The following is a 15,024-nucleotide window of genomic DNA, read 5'->3' on the forward strand; positions in this document are numbered from 1 at the left end:
CTGTTGACATGGAACACCTGTGGTTGATGTGAGTGGTGAGGGGTCCCAAGCAGCAGGCTCTTGAGGCAGCAGCAGGAGAGGGTCCCAGGCAGCAGGCTCTTGAGGCAGCAGCAGGAGAGGGTTCCAGGCAGCAGGCTCTTGAGGCAGCAGCAAGAGAGGGTCCCAGGCAGCAGGCTCTGTGAACAGTGGAAATGTGAGGATCACTCCCACTGATTTATAGCCCCCTGGGGTCGTTTGTAAGGTGCAAAGCTGCAACAATTGGTTGTCCAGGTCTGCCTCATTCAAAAGCATCCAATGACCGCCTCCGCGGTGGCGGAGAACGCCTTCGTGATTTTCAAAGGTGCATCATGCCACCGCAATCATCGCTCCCATTGGCTGTAGGCAACGCTCCATGGCAGTGATGCACCGCAGGGGCCCGGGATGCGTTACCGCGATGGTGCATCTTTCAAACCCATCCAAGGACTGCCTCCGCGGTGGCGGAGCACGCCTTCCACGATTTTCCAAAGTGCATCATGCCACCGCAATCATCGCTCCCATTGGCTGTAGGCAATGCTCCATGGCGGTGAGGCACCGCAGGGGCCGGGGGTTCGCTACCGCGATGGTGCATCTTTCAAACCCATCCAATGATCACCTCTGTGGTGGCTGAGCACGCCTTCCGCGATTTTCAAAAGTGCATCATGCCACCACAATCATCGCTACCATTGGCTGTAGGTAATGCCCTATGGCGGTGTCCCACCGCCGTTGCCAGTTGGTAGCTACCACGATTTGGGTGGCGGCGCATGCCCACCGCCATCTAGCCATGTCTCCATGTCAATGGCTACCGCACTTGTGAAGGGGGTGGTGCTGGTGTCACACCGCCGTGGCCAGGCGGTAGCTTCCGCGATTTTGGGAACATGCAATGGCAATGTCCATCGTGAACACTGCATCAGTACACAGCAGCAACATGGTTAAGGGCACATCATTGTGCACCCAATGATATTATTCCATATAATGCACAGGTGGTCACACGTTATGTGTGACGCTCATTGGTCTGTGGTCCCTGCAATGTCACTTATGTTATGTTAATGTTATGTTAATTTTTGTCTTTTATAGCGCACGGCTACTCATAAAGAGTGTCCCGGCGCTTTATTGACAACCTGAAAAAGACAAACACAACCCCAAAAAAAAAAAAAAAAAGATGGAAACTGTTAAAAGAGGGGAGTCTAAAAGGCAAAGAGCCAGGTTTTCAGGCCCTTCCTGAAAGCCAGCAGGCTCGGGGTGCTACGCAATGCGAGAGGCATAGTGTTCCAGAGCTGTGGGGCCCGCAGCCTAAAGGAGCGCCCTCCAGTACGGGCATCCTTCACACGAGGAACCAGAGCAAAAAACATCGATTCTGGTCTCAGATATCGTGCCGGACGGTAGAAAGCGAGCCTCCTTTGCAAATATTTAGCCCCAGATGCGTGGAGAGCCTTATGGGCCAGAGTCAGAGCCTTAAAAACAATCCGCTTCCGGATAGGCAGCCAATGAAGGGACTGCAAAAGGCCGGCGGCTCTGGCTCGCCTATGAAGGCCAAATATGGCTCGCGCTGCCGTATTCTGGACCACCTGTAGCCGTTGTAGGAGGTACTCTGGCAAGCCAAGGTAGAGGACGTTGGCATAGTCCAATCTAGACCCAATTAAGGCCTGTACAGTCGTCCTCCTGTGCTCCTCAGAGAGCAGAGGAAGAAACTTCCGAAGCGTCCTGAGGAGGGCAAAGCAGGTGCCAGTGAGGGCAAGGATCTGAGATCTTAAAGTCAGACCATTGTCCATCCTGATTCCCAGGTTCTTAGCCGACTGAGACGAGCGAGCTGGAGGAGACATATCAGCGGGCCACCATTCCTGCCAGTCTGAATCAGGTTGACAACCGAAGAAGAGTACCTCCGATTTATCTGAGTTGCACATGAGGCTGTTCAGCTGGAACCATTCAAAAACAGCCCCAAGGCACTCACGGATACTCTCTCCATCAAAATCCTCTCCTTTCCTGCAGGTAAAAAGGAGCTGGGTATCGTCGGCATAGGATACGATCTGGGCCCCAAAGGATTCAGCCAGTGCCGCCAGAGGGGTCATAAAGATGTTAAATAGAGTCGGGCTCAGCACCGAGCCCTGCGGGACTCCGACTCCCAAAGGCGGCATCTCAGCCGAGCTGGATGAGGCCCAGACCGTTTGTCGACGGCCCGCTAGAAACTATCTAAACCAGCTAAGCACCGTCCCCCTCAGACCGATCTCATGGAGTCTGACGAGCAGACCCTTATGCATTTGATGTTTGATGAAGCTTCACCGTGTTAAGCTGATGTCAATGATGTGTGACAAATCAATGTCTTGTGGGTCAGTGCTGACCAAGGCAAGGCTTGTCTCACTGTATGGTGTTGTTACTTAATTGTGCTACCATATCAGCTCATGCACACAAGTGACAGTTTTACTGCTACTGTGATCATTGGGCTCTTGATGTGTGCCAAGTTCACATGATGCATTGAGGTAAGACAGGTACAGCAGATGGGTATGAGCCAGTCATGAATATAACCAGAAGGGGGAGAGAGAGAGCAAGTGGATTCAGTCTCCCTAGGCAATATGTTTAAACAAAGTAGAATCCACTCAGAAGGTGGCAGTGGTCCCTAAAGTGATGGGGAACACACAGTGCTGTTTAAATGCCCCTCACACACCAACAGGCCCCTTGGTGTCATGCTTCATCATTGGGGCCTTCGCACCCCTCTACGGGATGCGGCGTGCTACGACTAACGGCTACGTAGGAGCACTTAATAGTGAACTATGTGAGGGTGTGTGTTTTATTGAGGGAAAGAATGTGAGTGTGGTGAGGTGAAAAAAAGAGTTAAAAAATACCTGGCACGTAGGAAAACAATCATTTATTATGCCCTCGGCTGGTATTATTAAAAAGGTGCAGAGTGAGGTTGATAATATACGTGCTAGGGTATATCAACCATTTCAAAGTGTCAACATGTTTCGGAGCGCTGAGACTCCTTCTTCAGGACGAGGATATGCACGTTATCCTCACCTTACTCACATGAAATGTGAAAATGTTACATACAAAAAAATATATGTGTAATGTACCTAACAATGTTTATATATAGGTAAGTTCAGTTTGGCCCAATTGGCGTTGTAAAGAACCTGTGGGAGAAAGACATAATAAACATACTAGTCGGATGTCCAGGAACTTAGGGAAGAAATAACTTTCCTAGTCAATGAGGGTAAGTAGCAGAACAAAAATGGGGTTCTGGAACCCTGTAAAAAGACAATAAAAAAGGGACATACAAACAACACACAGACATACATCTTAATTGTTGTCTCCCTGGTATGGATAAAGGGAGAGAGATAGTGGTTAAAATGAAGGCTTACTTATTTCTCAAGTCTGATAACCTCATGAGCCTATGCGTGGTATTGGGGGTATCCTCCCTTGCTGCCCAGTAAAGCAACCTAGAAGATATCAATGGGTAGATTTTAGGTTGTTGATAGGAAAGATCAGCAGAAAGTATAAGGTAACAGATGCACAAAGCGCATCCTAGTTCGTGTGACCCCACTCACGGTTACTGCATGGTTCATTCGCCTGCCTTCCCCTCAACGCGGCTCCGATGAAGTGAGCGGTTGGATAAAGCGATTTTCTATTTATACTCTTGGCTCGGTAATTAATGGAGGTAAATTGGTTAATGATTCTCGGAAGTATGCCCAAATACGGCAATAGTTACCCCACCAGATCCGGTGTTGCGCGATCGGCGGGGGAAGGTGCTGTAAGCTACTGCACCTGCGTGAGGGAGTAGCGTAGGTAGAGCTGTACATGCGCCTACTTAAACCAACACGCGCATGCGTTTAAGTTAGATGCTAGAATGGCACGCACGGGCAGTACTAAAAGGCGAAGTATTTATCGACTTTGGTTCCAAAAATTATATAAATACATATAACAGTTAAATACGAGTGTGAAGGAGAGGATAAATACAGCGTTAATACTATGAGAAGTATGTCAGGGCTAGCAAAAAAGGACCCATCAGTGTTGAAGGGGGAGGTAAACAATAGAAAGGTTATGCCAAGACTTATTTGTGTGTTCAGTATATAAACCACACCATATACATCTATTAACAGTTGGCCTTCAAATGTACAATATAGTTGGCCTCTAAACATAATGGAGTATTTTGGTAAACAGAAAGAGTTTCAGAAATGTTTTTAGGAGGATATGTGAACAGTACGGTCACGCCAGGTTTTATTGGGAGTACCGTGGTCATTCACTATACCCTGTATACAGATTATAGGGTGGTAAATTTAGGTGATCAGCGCAGTTGGCTCCACGGAATTGAGTCATTGAGCCCTGAGGTGTCGGTCCCAAGGCGAAACACCCATCGTTGCTCTTTTTCCAACAGCCCTATCTCTGAGGGTAGCTGCTCAATCACTGTCCATAGTAACTCATTGACACAATGTTGATGTTCCAGGAAGTGGGCTGACATTTTTGTTGTAGACTTCTTACATCTAATGTTGCTTTTGTGCTCGTTCATCCTTATCTTAACTTGTCTCGTTGTCATTCCCACATACTCCTTTTTACAGGGACATGTGATTAAATACACTACATTTTTGCTGTTGCAGTTGGTAAAAGTACGTTGTTCCCAACTAGTACCATTAGTAAAGATAAGGGTCTGGCTCTTCCTGGTAAGGTGACAGCTGTTACAATTGCCACACGGGTGGTGGCCCTTTATCCCTTGTAGTCTTGTTTGTTCCACTCTGTGTGGAGGAGGTCTTGTATGGACGAGCATGTCTTTTAGATTCCTACCACGTCTGTGAGCAAATAGTGGTTTTTCAAGGGATAGTGTGCCACTTGTGAGTATGCGCCAATGTCTATTGACCAGTTTTGCCACTTGGTTGGTTACTGGGCTATACGTGGTGACACATACTGTTCTACTCATTTGGTCATCTTTTTTGGGTTTGTCTTCCAAGAGAGCGTCACGATTGTTATTCCTGGCTCTCTTCATAGCCTTCTGGATCACAGGGTTGGGGTATTCTCTTTGTCTCAGTTTGGTGCAAAGATCCTTAGCCTGACTTTTATATTTAGCCAGGTCACTACAGTTCCGGCGTAGGCGACCCATTTTAAACCGACGGCCAGGAACTGCCTCCTCAGGTTTGACAGTTTCCATCCTCGTCACCTGAAGGAAAATCTACCATACGGGCAGTTCCTCTGCCTACGCCGGAACTGTAGTGACCTGGCTAAATATAAAAGTCAGGCTAAGGATCTTTGCACCAAACTGAGACAAAGAGAATACCCCAACCCTGTGATCCAGAAGGCTATGAAGAGAGCCAGGAATAACAATCGTGATGCTCTCTTGGAAGACAAACCCAAAAAAGATGACCAAATGAGTAGAACAGTATGTGTCACCACGTATAGCCCAGTAACCAACCAAGTGGCAAAACTGGTCAATAGACATTGGCGCATACTCACAAGTGGCACACTATCCCTTGAAAAACCACTATTTGCTCACAGACGTGGTAGGAATCTAAAAGACATGCTCGTCCATACAAGACCTCCTCCACACAGAGTGGAACAAACAAGACTACAAGGGATAAAGGGCCACCACCCGTGTGGCAATTGTAACAGCTGTCACCTTACCAGGAAGAGCCAGACCCTTACCTTTACTAATGGTACTAGTTGGGAACAACGTACTTTTACCAACTGCAACAGCAAAAATGTAGTGTATTTAATCACATGTCCCTGTAAAAAGGAGTATGTGGGAATGACAACGAGACAAGTTAAGATAAGGATGAACGAGCACAAAAGCAACATTAGATGTAAGAAGTCTACAACAAAAATGTCAGCCCACTTCCTGGAACATCAACATTGTGTCAATGAGTTACTATGGACAGTGATTGAGCAGCTACCCTCAGAGATATGGCTGTTGGAAAAAGAGCAACGATGGGTGTTTCGCCTTGGGACCGACACCTCAGGGCTCAATGACTCAATTCCGTGGAGCCAACTGCGCTGATCACCTAAATTTACCACCCTATAATCTGTATACAGGGTATGGTGAATGACCACGGTACTCCCAATAAAACCTGGCGTGACCGTACTGTTCACATATCCTCCTAAAAACATTTCTGAAACTCTTTCTGTTTACCAGAATACTCCATTATGTTTAGAGGCCAACTATACTGTACATTTGAAGGCCAACTGTTAATAGATGTATATGGTGTGGTTTATATACTGAACACACAAATAAGTCTTGGCATAACCTTTCTATTGTTTACCTCCCCCTTCAACACTGATGGGTCCTTTTTTGCTAGCCCTGACATACTTCTCATAGTATTAACGCGGTATTTATCCTCTCCTTCACACTCGTATTTAACTGTTATATGTATTTATATAATTTTTGGAACCAAAGTCGATAAATACTTCGCCTTTTAGTACTGCCCATGCGCGCCATTCTAGCATCTAACTTAAACGCATGCGCGTGTTGGTTTAAGTAGGCGCATGTACAGCTCTACCTACGCTACTCCCTCACGCAGGCGCAGTAGCTTACAGCACCTTCCCCCGCCGATCGCGCAACACCGGATCTGGTGGGGTAACTATTGCCGTATTTGGGCATACTTCCGAGAATCATTAACCAATTTACCTCCATTAATTACCGAGCCAAGAGTATAAATAGAAAATCGCTTTATCCAACCGCTCACTTCATGAGAGCCGCGTTGAGGGGAAGGCAGGCGAATGAACCATGCAGTAACCGTGAGTGGGGTCATACGAACTAGGATGCGCTTTGTGCATCTGTTACCTTATACTTTCTGCTGATCTTTCCTATCAACAACCTAAAATCTATCCATTGATATCTTCTAGGTTGCTTTACTGGGCAGCAAGGGAGGATACCCCCAATACCACGCATAGGCTCATGAGGTTATCAGACTTGAGAAATAAGTAAGCCTTCATTTTAACCACTATCTCTCTCCCTTTATCCATACCAGGGAGACAACAATTAAGATGTATGTCTGTGTGTTGTTTGTATGTCCCTTTTTTATTGTCTTTTTACAGGGTTCCAGAACCCCATTTTTGTTCTGCTACTTACCCTCATTGACTAGGAAAGTTATTTCTTCCCTAAGTTCCTGGACATCCGACTAGTATGTTTATTATGTCTTTCTCCCACAGGTTCTTTACAACGCCAATTGGGCGCAACTGAACTTACCTATATATAAACATTGTTAGGTACATTACACATATATTTTCTTGTATGTAACACTTTCACATTTCATGTGAGTAAGGTGAGGATAACGTGCATATCCTCGTCCTGAAGAAGGAGTCTCAGCGCTCCGAAACATGTTGACACTTTGAAATGGTTGATATACCCTAGCACGTATATTATCAACCTCACTCTGCACCTTTTTAATAATACCAGCCGAGGGCATAATAAATGATTGTTTTCCTACGTGCCAGGTATTTTTTAACTCTTTTTTTCACCTCACCACACTCACATTCTTTCCCTCAATAAAACACACACCCTCACATAGTTCACTATTAAGTGCTCCTACGTAGCCGTTAGTCGTAGCACGCCGCATCCCGTAGAGGGGTGCGAAGGCCCCAATGATGAAGCATGACACCAAGGGGCCTGTTGGTGTGTGAGGGGCATTTAAACAGCACTGTGTGTTCCCCATCACTTTAGGGACCACTGCCACCTTCTGAGTGGATTCTACTTTGTTTAAACATATGAGCCTGTCATGGTCACTTGACACACTTTTGTGGATGGTAAGTTAGGAGGCGTGACCATGTGCAATGTGGGGTTCTATATGTGTGCATTCCCATTGACCTATGTGTTTTTTGCGGCACTTGTGTATTATTGTAAATGGAGAGGTGTGCCCTCTGCGTGTCTCAAATGTCCACCCATGTAACCTGGAATGCTACGCATCTCTCATGGTAGTCTTTGGTTTTGCGTGACATCCTTAACAGTATGTGCTATGGCCACCTCATGATGGTTGTTATTGACATTTGAACATTTACATCTCAACTAGGAGGAGGCCTAATCTAATACATCACCTGAGAGTGCTGGAGGACATGGGGGATATATAGTAATCATTCAAAAATTCCGCTCCGACAGACCGACCCTGAAGACCGTTTGTGATCTGTTGGAACCCCACCTGCAGCCTCGTCGCCACTACCCATTAGCATTCACACCCACATACAAAGTGATGGCAGCCCTCCACTTTTTTGCAACTGGTTCCTTCCAGGAGACCGTGGCCGGCACTGCAGGGATGTCGCAACCCATGTTCTGCATGGTAGTGAGGGATGTTCTTGCAGCCAAGATGATGTATAAGGATCAATACTTACATTTTCCCACCGGAGCAGAATTGGCCGGTGTGAAGGGTGACTTCTATCCCCTTGGGCACATCCCCCATGTTGTTGGTGCCATTGATTGCACCCATGTAGGTCTGGTGCCACCACAGGCGACTGAGCACATTTTTAGAAATCGCAAAAATTATCATTCGATAAATGTGCAGGTGGTGTGCCTTGCGGACATGACCTTATCACATGTGTGTGCAAGATTCCCTGGCTCAGCCCATGATTCATACATCCTGAGGAACAGCATGGTGCCCCGGATGATGGCAAATCTGCTTCCCGAGCCTGCTTGGATTGTGGGTGAGTATGCCTAGTGATATGGCGTGCTGTGTGTGTGTGACCTGCTGCCCTCTGCCTGTGCAACATTGCAATGTGTGTTTGTCATTCACAGGTGGCTCTACATATCCCAGCCGTCCATGACTGCTGAACCCACTATGGAATCCCAGGACCCCGGCTGACGTCAGGTACAATGAGGCCCATGGCAGGACCCGACGTGTCATTGAGCAGACTTTTGGCCTGCTCAAGTCAAGATTCCTCTGCCTTGACAGGACTGGAGGTGCATTGGCATACTCGCCTGGGAATGTCTGCAAGATCGTTGTGGCATGCTGTATGCTGCACAACATGGCCATTCACAAGGGAATTCCCATGCTCCTGGATGATGGTGAGGACCCAAGGCCCTCGCCTGCCCAAGGACCTGAGTCAAGTGATGAGGACAGTGGAGAGGAGGAAGGAGTTGACATGCGTACACAGCTCATCACCCGCTAATTCACTTGAAGGTGGGTTAAGAGGTACGACTTGTACATTGTCTGTTGTGATTGCTGTTGTTGTGAAGGGCTATGGGCGGATGGTACAGACAGGCACATGTTGAGTCACCTGTGTGTGGAAAACTGGCAGTGACATTTCACATGTGAACGTATGCAGAACTCTGTTTGTTAACACTTGCTGCACATTGTGTTGTCTGCCTGTAGACTTATGTGTATGTTTTGTGTAGTGTTATGTCTGTGATGGCACACTGACACCAGTGACTGTTGTTCTGTTATGTCTCCCTAGGTGCTTTAAAATTATCCAGCCCTACATACCGTACATTTTTTGGATACATCATGGACATTTTCAACACTGTTAATATGGCACTAAAAACAAAACAGCACAAATTCAAGTGTGTAAGCTATTTTATTAACAAAGTGAACATGTGAGGTGTGCGGGCATATTTACATGAAGGTGGTGATGGAGCAGTGAGTTGACAGTCATGGTAGATGAGATGCAAGAGTAGACTCCACCTGGATGTGGTGACCCGGTCCAACAGACAGGTGCCATTCACAATGCAGTGTGGGGAAGGACAGTCCAAACAGTCAATGCAGTGGGGAAGAGGGTTGCCATCAGGGCTGGCTCCGTGACTGGCGTGTGGCTGGTGCTTTGCCTCCAGAGACTCTCAGGCTCTTCTTTGGACGCCCCCTTGATCGCTTTGGCGGGGGGGCCTGCTGCATGGCCAGCGGCGTCTGAGGACTCACCCCTCTCTGTGGCCGCAGGTGAGGATGGTGCACTGTCATGCTGCAGCACAACAGAGGGGGGCAGAGGTGTTGTTTGGGACCCAGGCCTGTCCCTCAGCAACGCCACTTGCTGGGCCATGAGGTCCACCATTTGACCAATGTGTGTGTCGAAGGACCTCATCAGCAGAATGAGCTCACGTACTAGTTCGTCAGACCGGCCACTTTGTCCCTGGACCTGTTCATATGCCCCGATGACTCTGGTGAAGTGGTCCAGGGATGGTGTGCCAACCTCCTGAGGTCTGGGGGTAACCCTGGCCCTCCCACCTGCCCTGCTACCACGGACCTGTTGCCTCTCCACGGTGGGACCCTGCACACTCTCCCTGCCCTCCACAGTTGGTGGTGTGTCCTGGTCATCCCCTGGGACAGGGAGGGTGGTGGTGGTGGTGGTGGTGGCGGAGGTGGCAGCGGTGAAGGCACAGGCCGTGACTGCAGGGGTCTGCTGTGCTGTTGGTGTAGCAGATGTGGTGGTGGGGAGGATGGGGTCCTGGGACCTGTTGGTCCTTGGCACACCAGATGGGCCGGCCTGGAGCTCATCGTCCACACTATCCTGGGAGTCAACATCCGAGAGTCCATGTACCGGGGGTGGAGACTGGCTCTGCTGGTCATTGTTGTCCTCAGCAGTGAATTCTTCATCACCTGTGGATTAGATGGGGAATGGTCGGTGTTGGGCACTGTGCAAGTATTTTGTTAGCTGCATGTCATCCGCTGTCTGTACACTACACAATTGAGACAACTTCACTATTATTATTAAGTGCAATACTGGGTGTTATTACATGGTGCAGAGGAACATCAATTACTCGTACATGTCAGGTATCGATGCATTGCATGCAATTAATGCAGCGTGTAGTGATGCAGGGCTCCCACCCCCAAACAGCCAGACCAGTGAAGATGGCTACCTACCTGTAAGTGTGTTTGGTAAAAAGTGCAATGGCTTCCAGGTGCTCCTGGGTGGGGGAGCCCTCAATGCTGCTGGGGTGTGTGTCAGGGGGCATGGTGTGAGTCGTGGTACAGCCCTCCCACCCCCAAACAGCCAGTACAGGGAAGATGACTACCTACCTGTGAGGTGAGGGTTGAGGTTGAGGTTGAGGTTAAAGAGACTTATAAAGCGCTCGGACACCGATCGGTTTCATGGCGCTAAGGACGTAGACCCGGAAATATGGAACGGAGATAGCTAGGGCGAGAAAGCTCGTGACAAAAGGAAAGTCTTCAAGGCTTTGCAGAAGTCATGGTAAGTGGAAGAGGACCTAATGAGCAAAGGGAGGGAGTTCCAAAAGAGTGGGGCCAAGATAGAGAACTTCAGACCACCCGATCTTTTCTTTTTAAAATGAGGGACAAAAAGCAAAAGCTGAGTGGACGAGCGTAGGTCTCGGGTGGGGATGTAGGCTTTGATTTGAGAATTTATAAAAGCGGGTGCAGTGCCCGCTAAAGCCTGAAAAGTCAAACATCTCATCTTGAAGAGAGCACGCTCCTGGATGGGGAGCCAATGTAGGGTTTTAAGGAGAGGGGAAACGTGATGGGATTTGGGAATTTTGTAAAGAAGTCGGGCTGCATGATTTTGGATGAGTTGAAGACGACGGAGATCGTAACCAGGGATGCTGGAATACAGGACATTGCCATAGTCAAGTCGAGACATGACCATGGCCAAGAGAATAAGTTTAAGGGCGTCACTAGGAGGGTGCGGGGGGTGCGGACCGCACCGGGTGACACCCTCACATGGGGGTGACACCATCTGGTTGCGCCAAAGCAGGCCTCTGTACATGGCACCCCCTGCACGCACCCGAAGGCCTATTTTCTCACCTATTCGAATTAAAATGTTCTCATTAGTTAAAGTTTGAAAAGTGTAGTAATGAGGGCCCCCCACCATTTATATGGAAAAAGACACGGTGCTAAAGAGGGGGGGCCGGGGAGGGGGGGTATTAACCGCTTGAAAATGAGCTTTTACTTTAGCTGTTTCATATCGTAAAATTCTCACGTCTACAAACTCGCTGGTGCCTTGTACACAGATTTCTTTTTGCATTTTGAAAAGCTTTTAAAGAGAAACCACATGAAAGCGGCAGAGAGTGTAAAAGGGGGGATCCTGCCCCCCCCCCGGGGTTTAATGAGAGAGGGAGCTAGAGGGAGTAAGAAGACAGAGAGAGAGAGAGAGTTAGAGTGAGAAAGACAGAGAGAGAGGGAGCTAGAGTGAGAAAGACAGAGAGAGGGAGCTAGAGGGAGTAAGACAGAGAGAGGGAGACAGAGGTAGCTAGAGGAAGTAAGACAGAGAGAGAGAGAGGGAGCTAGACAGAGAGAGGGAGCTAGAGGGAGTACGATAGAGAGAGAGGGAGCTAGAGGGAGCAAGACAGAGAGAGAGGGAGCAAGACAGAGAGAGAGAGGGAGCTAGAGGGAATAAGAGAGAGGGAGCTAGAGGGAGCAAGACAGAGAGAGGGCGCTAGATGGAGTAAGACAGAGAGAGAGGGAGCTAGAGGGAGTAAGACCGAGAGAGAGGGAGACAGAGGGAGCTAGAGGGAGTAAGACAGAGAGAGAGAGGGAGCTAGACAGAGACAAAGGGAGCTAGAGGGAGTAAGACAGAGAGAGAGGGAGCTCGAGGGAGCTAGACAGAGAGAGGGAGCTAGAGGGAGCTAGACAGAGAGAGGGAGCTAGAGGGAGTAAGACAGAGAGAGAGGGAGTCAGAGGGAGCTAGAGGGAGCAAGAAAGAGAGAGAGGGAGCTAGACAGAGAGAGCGAGCTAGAGGGAGTAAGATAGAGGGAGAGGGAGAGGGAGCTAAAGGGAGTAAGACAGAGAGAGAGGGAGCTAGAGGGAGTAAGAGAGAGAGAGGGAGACAGAGGTAGCTAGAGGAAGTAAGACAGAGAGAGAGAGAGGGAGCTAGACAGAGAGAGGGAGCTAGAGGGAGTACGATAGAGAGAGAGGGAGCTAGAGGGAGCAAGACAGAGAGAGAGGGAGCAAGACAGAGAGAGAGGGAGCTAGAGGGAATAAGAGAGAGGGAAGACAGAGAGAGAGGGCGCTAGATGGAGTAAGACAGAGAGAGAGGGAGCTAGAGGGAGTAAGACCGAGAGAGAGGGAGACAGAGGGAGCTAGAGGGAGTAAGACAGAGAGAGGGAGCTAGACAGAGACAGAGGGAGCTAGAGGGAGTAAGACAGAGAGAGAGGGAGCTCGAGGGAGCTAGACAGAGAGAGGGAGCTAGAGGGAGCTAGACAGAGAGAGGGAGCTAGAGGGAGTAAGACAGAGAGAGAGGGAGTCAGAGGGAGCTAGAGGGAGCAAGAAAGAGAGAGAGGGAGCTAGACAGAGAGAGCGAGCTAGAGGGAGTAAGATAAAGAGAGAGGGAGCTAAAGGGAGTAAGACAGAGAGAGAGGGAGCTAGAGGGAGTAAGAGAGAGAGAGGGAGCTAGAGGGAGGAAGACAGAGAGAGGAGCTAGAGGGAGTACGACAGAGAGAGAGGGAGCTAGAGGGAGTAAGACAGAGAGAGAGGGAGCTAGAGGGAGTAAGACCGAAAGAGAGGGAGACAGAGGGAGCTAGAGGGAGCAAGAGAGAGGGAGCTAGAGGGAGCTAGACAGAGAGAGGGAGCTAGAGGGAGTAAGACAGAGAGAGAGGGAGCTAGAGAGAGTAAGACAGCGAGAGAGGGAGGTAGACAGAGAGAGGGAGCTAGAGGGAGTAAGATAGAGAGAGAGGGAGCTACAGGGAGCTAGAGCAAGCAAGACAGAGAGAGAGGGAGCTAGAGGGAGTAAGAGAGAGCGAGGGAGCTAGAGGGAGCTAGAGGGAGTAAGACAGAGAGAGAGGGAGCTAGGCGGAGCAAGACAGATAGAGAGGGAGCTAGAGGGAGCAAGACAGAGAGGGAGCTAGAGGGAGTAAGAGAGAGGGAGCTAGAGGGAGTAAGACAGAGAGAGAGGGGGCTATAGGGAGTAAGACAGAGAGAGAGGGAGCTAGAGGGAGTAAGACAGAAAAGGAGACAGGGAGAGAGGGAGCTAGACAGAGAGAGGGAGCTAGAGGGATTAAGATAGAGAGAGAGGGAGCAAGACAGAGGGAGAGGGAGCTAGAGGGAGTAAGAGAGAGAGGGAGCTAGAGGGAGCTAGACAGAGAGATGGAGCTAGAGGGAGTAAGACAGAGAGAGAGGAAGCTAGAGGGAGTAAGACAGAGAGAGGGAGACAGATGGAGCTAGAGGGAGCAAGACAGAGAGAGAGGGAGCTAGGCGGAGCAAGACAGATAGAGAGGGAGCTAGAGGGAGCAAGACAGAGAGGGAGCTAGAGGGAGTAAGACAGAGAGAGGGGAGCTATAGGGAGTAAGACAGAGAGAGAGGGAGCTAGAGGGAGTAAGACAGAGAGGGAGACAGAGGGAGTAAGACAGGGAGAGAGGGAGCTAGACAGAGAGAGGGAGCTAGAGGGATTAAGATAGAGAGAGAGAGGGAGCAAGACAGAGGGGGAGAGGGAGCTAGAGGGAGTAAGAGAGAGAGAGGGAGCTAGAGGGAGCTAGACAGAGAGATGGAGCTAGAGGGAGTAAGACAGAGAGAGAGGAAGCTAGAGGGAGTAAGACAGAGAGAGGGAGACAGAGGGAGCTAGAGGGAGCAAGACAGAGAGAGAGGGAGCTAGACAGAGAGAGGGAGTAAGACAGAGATAGAGTGAGCTAGAGGGCTCTTGACAGAGAGAGGGAGCTAGAGGGAGTAAGAGAGAGAGGGAGCTAGAGGGAGTAAGAGAGAGGGGGCTAGAGGGAGTAAGACAGAGAGAGAGGAAGCTAGAGGGAGTAAGACAGAGAGGGAGCTAGAGGGAGCAAGACAGAGAGAGAGGGACCTAGAGGGAGTAAGAGAGAGAGAGGGAGCTAGAGGGAGTAAGAGAGAGTGGGAGTTAGAGGGAGTAAGAGAGAGAGAGAGGGAGCTATAGGGAGTAAGACAGAGAGAGAGGGAGCTAGAGGGAGTAAGACAGAGAAGGAGACAGAGGGAGTAAGACAGGGAGAGAGGGAGCTAGACAGAGAGAGGGAGCTAGAGGGATTAAGATAGAGAGAGAGGGAGCAAGACAGAGGGAGAGGGAGCTAGAGGGAGTAAGACAGAGAGAGCTAGAGGGAGTAAGACGGAGAGAGAGAGGGCTAGAGGGAGTAAGAGAGAGAGAGGGAGCTAGAGGGAGTAAGAGAGAGGGGGCTAGAGGGAGTAAGACAGAGAGAGAGGAAGCTAG

This window comes from Lissotriton helveticus, chromosome 5_1 (genome assembly GCF_964261635.1).
Source record: "Lissotriton helveticus chromosome 5_1, aLisHel1.1, whole genome shotgun sequence".
Taxonomy (NCBI): domain Eukaryota; kingdom Metazoa; phylum Chordata; class Amphibia; order Caudata; family Salamandridae; genus Lissotriton; species Lissotriton helveticus.